Raw genomic sequence first — 7157 nt, 5'->3', positions numbered from 1 at the left:
TCGGTCATTAAAATTTCCAGCACTTCGTTGTTTATAAATTCACAATTTTCGTGGCTAAGACATGCTATTAAGCTCTCAGCTTCATCATACACTTTCTTAGCTAAACAATGAACATTCCCAGTTCAAGAGTTGAATTTAAACAACTGTTATAATCTTCAAAATTTCCCGGTTCAGATTCACGGCAGTTTACAAAGAAATTTCCAGCAATTGTATGTTCTTAACTCCAACTTTATATGTACCATTTGGTTCATTGCTAAACAAATTGTATATCTTAAAATTTGCATCTCTTATGAAATTCTGAGCCACCATACTCCAAGGAAATAAAATAAATTTCCAGAATCAAATTAAAATTTTCCAACGATATTGAAATTCTGGTTCATACCCCTTCGGCTATCACCCAAAATTTCCAGTGTTTCGAAACCATTTTATGCCAAGGAAAATATTCAAACATCAACTAGTGAAATCCGGAAACAATTCAATAGTTTCTGCTCAAACGTTTGGTTAGCTAAATTTTCCAGCAACCATTTATCTTGTATAAAATTCTTCCTTGGCTTATTCAGGGATTTAAATACTCAGATTCGGCATATAGATACTCAATTTACTGGTTAACATTTCCATTTCAAAAATTAGGTTTGAACCATAACCCAAATCATCAAATTTCCAAGAAAGTCTCCAGATAGCCTCGGTTTGAGCTGCACAAAATCTGGTTGCATCTTATTTTTATTTTCAGTTCTAACTCAACTAATTATGTGCATGCCAAGCTAAAATTTCTCGTTACTTACTAGTTAATCAAAGTTAGAGGCTCCAAAACAGAAAACTATACCAAATGAAGCTACATTAACAAGACAATCTCTCGGCAGCAACTTTTCAGCAAAGCAGAATTTTCCTAAGCTCTTTAATTCATCATCTGAATACACAATCAGTGCATGCAAGCACTGGTATATCTTCATCTACCAGTAATTAGCTTAAACATCATATTTTCATGTAGCTAATTGCATTTATGCTCAGATTATTAGATTTAAATAGATTACAACTGCATTTCAGATTTCTGGTTCACATCAATTCCAGTTCACTACATCAGAATTTTTCCCAGGTTCCTGATTTCATCATCCAATCACACAAAATTATCATGCATGGCCCTAATCATAACAATCATCCAAGATTCAGTTAATTAATCACCATTGCATGCTCAAATCACTTCAGGAAAACACATTAAAGCTGCATTTCCATCTCAGCTACTCGGCAGGGACATAACTAGCACACAGAAATTTTCTTCTTTTCTTAATTACAAATCTGGCCGCCTAAACTCACATGCATGTTCCCAGATGACATAACCTTCTTGTTTTTGGTTGGTTAAACATTTAATTGAGCTCAGATTATCGCAGGAAGTCAGAAATAAAACTACATTTCCCAGTCAGCTCCTCGGCAGAACCATCTAGCCGAAACAGAATTTTCCACAGCTTTGATTTCAACATCCGATGGCACAAATTAACACATGCAAGACCACGGCTAGCTTAATCTACCTCTGATAAACTATTTTTATTCCAGAAAATTTACCTCACTCAAGGTTCACTCGTACGTCAAGGAAGCTAGAGTCTGCCCCTCTCTCTCGGCTCTTGTCCTCACGCACAGGTACGTTGGTTCAACGAAGATGGTGATGTTGCAGTCGTGAAGTTGGGTGCAAATGGAGGTGCAGACGGTGCAACTCTCTCGGAATTTTCTCCCTGGTTTCACTCCAGCTCTCGGCTTCTTCTTGTCGATGGTATCAAGGTAGGGAAGAAATGAGTTTGTGGAAATGAAATGTTGTGGTCTGATATGTGAAGTGGAGAGGACAGAAGAGGTGCCGTGGTTTTGGAGGTGGTTGAGTGTAGAGTTGGATGAAGTGTCTATTGGTCAGTTGATGCGGTGCTAGGCTGCTGTCCGAGGTCTTGTTTGTGCAGAGGACTTGGAATTGTATCTTGGCATGTGCAAGGAATTTCTGCGGTAATGTTATGGTGGTGTGGAGAGAAAATGGAAATGAGCTACGGATGAGAGTTGAGTGTGCACGTGGAGAAGTTTTCTCATTGGCCGAATGGAGAGGTGGATTATAAGGTTGTCCGACAATTTGGTTTTGGAATTTCATGGTCATTTTGAGATTGTATGGAGGGCATTTTAGTCTTTTCACGTCTCTTCCTAATCTCCACTCAAGACCTTAGTTCTAACTTAATTCCAAAAATTATCCCAAGTATAAATTGATCGCCTAGTAATATGCTAATCTTGCAAGGCTTTAATTATCGAATTTTTCACACCTTAATTATGTTTAGTATCCTTGTATCATGTTTGTCTAAATTTTATAGGCTTTGTCTTATAGTGAACATTCTTATTAGTATTTAACGTTATTCCCTAATTTAGACTTAGTTATAGGAATTCAAGAAATTTTATATAATTACTCTACTCAGGTAACATTAATTTTCAACATTAAGAAAACTAAGTATTTTAGTATTTTTATTTTAAGGCGATAAATTAATCTAACTCAAGAAATATTAATTTAATATAGCAAAACCGGATAATTCAATATTGGCACAATTATATTATTTATTACTTAAAAATTATCTCTACACTTTTATTTCAAAACAATTAATTACCATTCTAGAATTCGAAGAAATTAATGATTAGATCAATGAAATAGCTTACCATCGAAATATGAAGTGAATGTAACAAAACCAAGAAGTTTAGTAGTCTAGCACAATTCTTTTATTTTGCACATAACGTTTATTTCTACGCAATTATCTGAAAACAATTAGACTTAGTGCTAAAATTTATTAAAGAATTAAAATGCAAATAAAATATGCACTGATATTTATATGTCTATTTTCAGGGTTCTCACAACTATTACATTTGGGACCCTAACTACAATCTAAGGGAGAGATTAAAAAGAATAATAACCTAACTATTACACTTATCTAACTTGTAGCGCCCCCACTTCTCCCTAAGGCGAACCAAAGGGTATCCGCGGGACGCCTGCCCAGCTCTCGCCAGGACTCACTACAATCCATCATTCAAAAGCTCGAAATACTTTAAGTAACTTCAATACATAATTAAAGTACTCCAAATATCTCACACTTACAATTATGCAGCTTCCAAGCTTAAATACAACCCAACGGAAAAGGGTACAATAGCCATCCGTTATAATATAACTTAAAGTTTTCAAAAGAAAACAATCTAGTACTACTCACGAGCACCCTTGGTCTCGAACCCTGTAAAAGAAAACCACAACGTGGGATGAGCTACACAGCCCAGTGAGGTTCCAAGACACTCTAACAGTTCAAATAAATCAAGTAAGTTGGGCATATCATATGCATGGTTCAATGTTACACAATGGCGTGTTATCATGAGGTGATAATCATTGTACGAGTAATTTGAGACATTTATCATGATACGAGACATTTATCATGAAACAGGTATCATGATATAAGTACATTGGTCAGGTAACAGGTATGGAGCATATCACAGGCATAGTTCAGGATTTCATGTTGACATTTTAGCATGAAACAATTATCATGATACAAGGTAAACATATACGGTAGGATACGGTGTTCCAGTGGAACTCCGTCGGTCATCTGCACCTTATGACTCCTGATCCCCACGGTACGGTCTGGCCATCGCCTTATCCCTCCAGTGGTAATACTCGAGTATACCGAAACGGTGGCCCAGGGTTCCAACCTACCCGACCGAGCCCAGTCCTGGCTCGAGTAGGTCAGTAACCAAGGGCAGGGCCCAAGTTCAGCTTAGAGCTTACAACATGCACAAGTAACCAAGTAATTCGACAAAAGGTAAAATTCATCATTTGAGTAGGTCGAGTGAGGTAAAGTACACACTCGCCTAATAATGATGGACAGCTTCATATAACATGTGATTCATGATAATCAAGTAATCAGGTGGTCAAGTAACCAAGTAAGTTGGTGATCACGTAAGCAGATAACCAAGTAAGCAAGTAACCAAATAGATTAGAAAACGGTAAGTAAACACGGTTAACGGTAAACGGTAAACGGTTAACGGTAGTAATTACGGTTAATTGGTAGACATATGTCATTTCAATAGGCCGCCATTGGCCGTTTTTCACTTTCACCACGTAAGAGTCGAGGAGATTCACTCCAACCGACTTATGCTTCCATAGCATAATTAATCATTTAAACACATCATGTAAATATGCTCTCCAAACATTTCATATCTAGTATTTCAAGTAATCACATAAGTATGCTCTTTAAGCATTTCATATCGAATAGTTCAAGTAGTCACGTAAATATGCTCTTCAAGGGTTTCATATCGAATAGTTCAAATATACATACTTCAGATGTTTCATGTCGAGTAATTCAAGTATACACTATTCAAATATGCATGAGTGTGGTAAATACTTAACATATAGCACTTAACACCTAATGACCAGGAGTTAAGCATGTCATAGACTTATTCCAATTACGTATTCCTATATGGAACACTCACCTATTGCAACAAGAGAGTAAATACTCAAACAAGTGTCTAGGCGTCCACTTCGAGTTCCTCTTGAAGGTCCCCTTGAGCGCCTGAGCAAATAACCATTAACTATTATGCACTATCACTTAGAACTCCTACTTATCAAAGAAGGTTGTACAATCTAAGGGGAATTCATAAATTGGGCCTTAATTATTAATAATCGAGGCTCAAGAGTAGAGTTTGAAAGTCTAAAGAGAGAGACTAACATTTTTCATGAAATCGAGTTCAAAATGTTCAATCGGTATCGAGAAAAGAAGGCAAGTTTCCAAAATCTCATTTTCTAAGAAATTGCCAAATTTCAGCTTTGGGTGTCAATTTTAGAAAAATCGTATCTTGCACTACGTAGGTCCAAAATTGGAACGCTTGATACCATTGGAAACTACATTCCGAGTACTACAAGTTTCTAGAAGACACTTTTCCATGATCCCAAATGGAAGGTATTCAAAAGTTGGATCAAAGTTACTGCTGTAGAATACTAAGACAGTTTCAAGGTTGGTTTTTGGCCAATTTTGGAAATTCGGCAAAATTCACTTGTTTTGAACTAACCTTTGAAATTTGGAAATCAATTAGTGTTGCAATCCATGAGTATAAAAAAACAAGCGGAATGAGAAACGGAGTTTCGAGCACCAAGATATAGTAGCTCCAAGTTGCTGAAAAAGTTAAGACGGTTGGGCTATTTTCCAGGTTTAAAAACTAAATTCGAAGCATCATTTGGTCACCGAGTTGGCAGTGGAAATACATAAAACTTGGTACACTAAATCTTCCATATGTGAACAACGTTTCTACCAAGTTTCATACGAAAACTCACACGGTAAGGTAGTTAACTAAACCATCAAAGTTCAAGAAATTTTCCAAGGTAAAACTGTCTTCTAGCTCTTCTTTCCTTTTTAAACATTTTGTCCAAAGCAACCAACCCAAATCTGGTTTATTTGTAAAACAAAGTCCAAGGAACATCTAATCTAAAGTTTGGTAGGTGTTGGACATCAAATTTTCCAAAACAACAAGTCCCAAATCATTGTTAGTTACAAATCTGTCCAAGTGGAAAATTCTATCACTGTAGCAGTTTCAAACTTTGGCCACAACTCACTCAATTCAACTTGGAATTGGACGTGGTTGATGGCGTTGGAAAGCTCTCTTATAAAGCTGAATTTTCTCAGAAGAAACCATTTTCAAATTCTATCTACAAACAGCTCGTTTTTGAGCATCAAGAAGCAATTTCTGTCCTGTCTCCTGGAGAGCAACGAAACAGGGCAGTGATTTTCAAACGAATGGTGTGGCTCACTCAAGTGGAACCAGAACGTGAATTTGGTACCAATGGAAATCTGAGAATGTCTAGTTTCCAATGCCGCAAACGGCACTTGATTTCGACATCGGAGTAAAGAGTTATAGCCGATACAAAATGACTGCCTGGGCAATACGGGAATCATTTTCCAGATTTGCTAACTTTCGAAATCAATTCATTTGACCAACCAAATCATGTTATTTTTCAATGAAATTTTGTACACACTCACAATAACATGTAAACAACATAATCAAGTCATTAGAACCTCAAAATTTTGCACAAAAGTGGTCGGACAAGGCAGGGGTAAAATCGGAAACTTTTGCCTCTTGCACCCAATGAAATTTCTATCAATTACACACCATTAATCCATCATTTTAACCACTAAACCAACAATATATCCACCATCAATCATCAAATCAGCAACAACCCAAGTGTGGGAATCCATAGCCCCCATTTTCACATTTTTCCAACAATATCAAGATACCCATACACATGCAATAGCTTAAGGATGCATTTCTACCATCATAAACCAAGCTTAAGGTGTAGGATGAGGTTATACCTCCTTGTTGCTTTAAACCAGAAATTTCGGTCCTCAAGATGCTCCAAGAAACCGTGAGAAACTCCTCCTTTTTCTAGCTAGATGATCTCTCCACGTGACAAGCTAAGTGTAGTTCAAATTTGGTGTGAATCCATGAAGTTTTTGTGCAAGAATTGAAGATGAAAATGGCAACTTTGTGTTGTGTTTTTGCTGCAGAGAATTCGGCCAAGAGAGAGACTAAGAGAGAGAGTGTTTGGTCTAAATTTAGCTTCTTAAGGAAGACACAATGTGTGTGCAAAAATCATCCCCAAAGTCAACTCTCACTAGGGTGCGTTTGGGCGCGTTTCGGCTCGATTTCTCGCGCGTTTGGTTCACTAGTGCACTAAACCTCTAATGCACTTATATTCATGTAGATAATATTCACTCTTAATTATCCCGAAATAAGGGTCTAAGGTCCCTCAAATAAAGTCACGCGTGTGGAAACGTGTACCGTCAATTTTATCGCTATAACGCGAAACCTCCGAGAAATTCTTATAACGATAGTACTAATAACTATCACTTGAGTATTTAAACATTAAAATGCCTAATTTAGGTCCATTGTACATGTCTCCAATATTTCAAACCTATTGTACTCTCAATCGATCAAGATTTCCAAAGACGTGTTCACTATTTTTACAAAACGAGCTTCCGAAAATTAATTTTTGAAACAAGTCATTTTAAAAATATAATGAAACTATATTTCCATGTAATTAGGTCTCAAGAGCTTAGAAAATAATATTCGGAGTAAAAGACCAAATAAATAATTAAATAAGCTAGAAATAGGAG

General features: G+C 36.6%; 1 long non-coding RNA gene across 1 annotated transcript; it reads right to left on the bottom strand.

Moving 5' to 3' along the window:
* Nucleotides 1–2809: 2809 nt before the first annotated feature.
* On the bottom strand, nt 2810–6552 carry LOC140013865 (uncharacterized). Its single transcript, XR_011820695.1, has 2 exons — nt 6354–6552; nt 2810–3236 (listed from the first exon to the last, which is right to left on the bottom strand). It is a non-coding gene; the product is annotated as an uncharacterized lncRNA (long non-coding RNA).
* Between the last annotated feature and the right edge of the window lie 605 nt (nt 6553–7157).

The sequence above is a fragment of the Coffea arabica genome, chromosome 8c (genome assembly GCF_036785885.1).
Source record: "Coffea arabica cultivar ET-39 chromosome 8c, Coffea Arabica ET-39 HiFi, whole genome shotgun sequence".
Taxonomy (NCBI): domain Eukaryota; kingdom Viridiplantae; phylum Streptophyta; class Magnoliopsida; order Gentianales; family Rubiaceae; genus Coffea; species Coffea arabica.
This window is presented reverse-complemented; position numbering and strand designations above follow the sequence as displayed.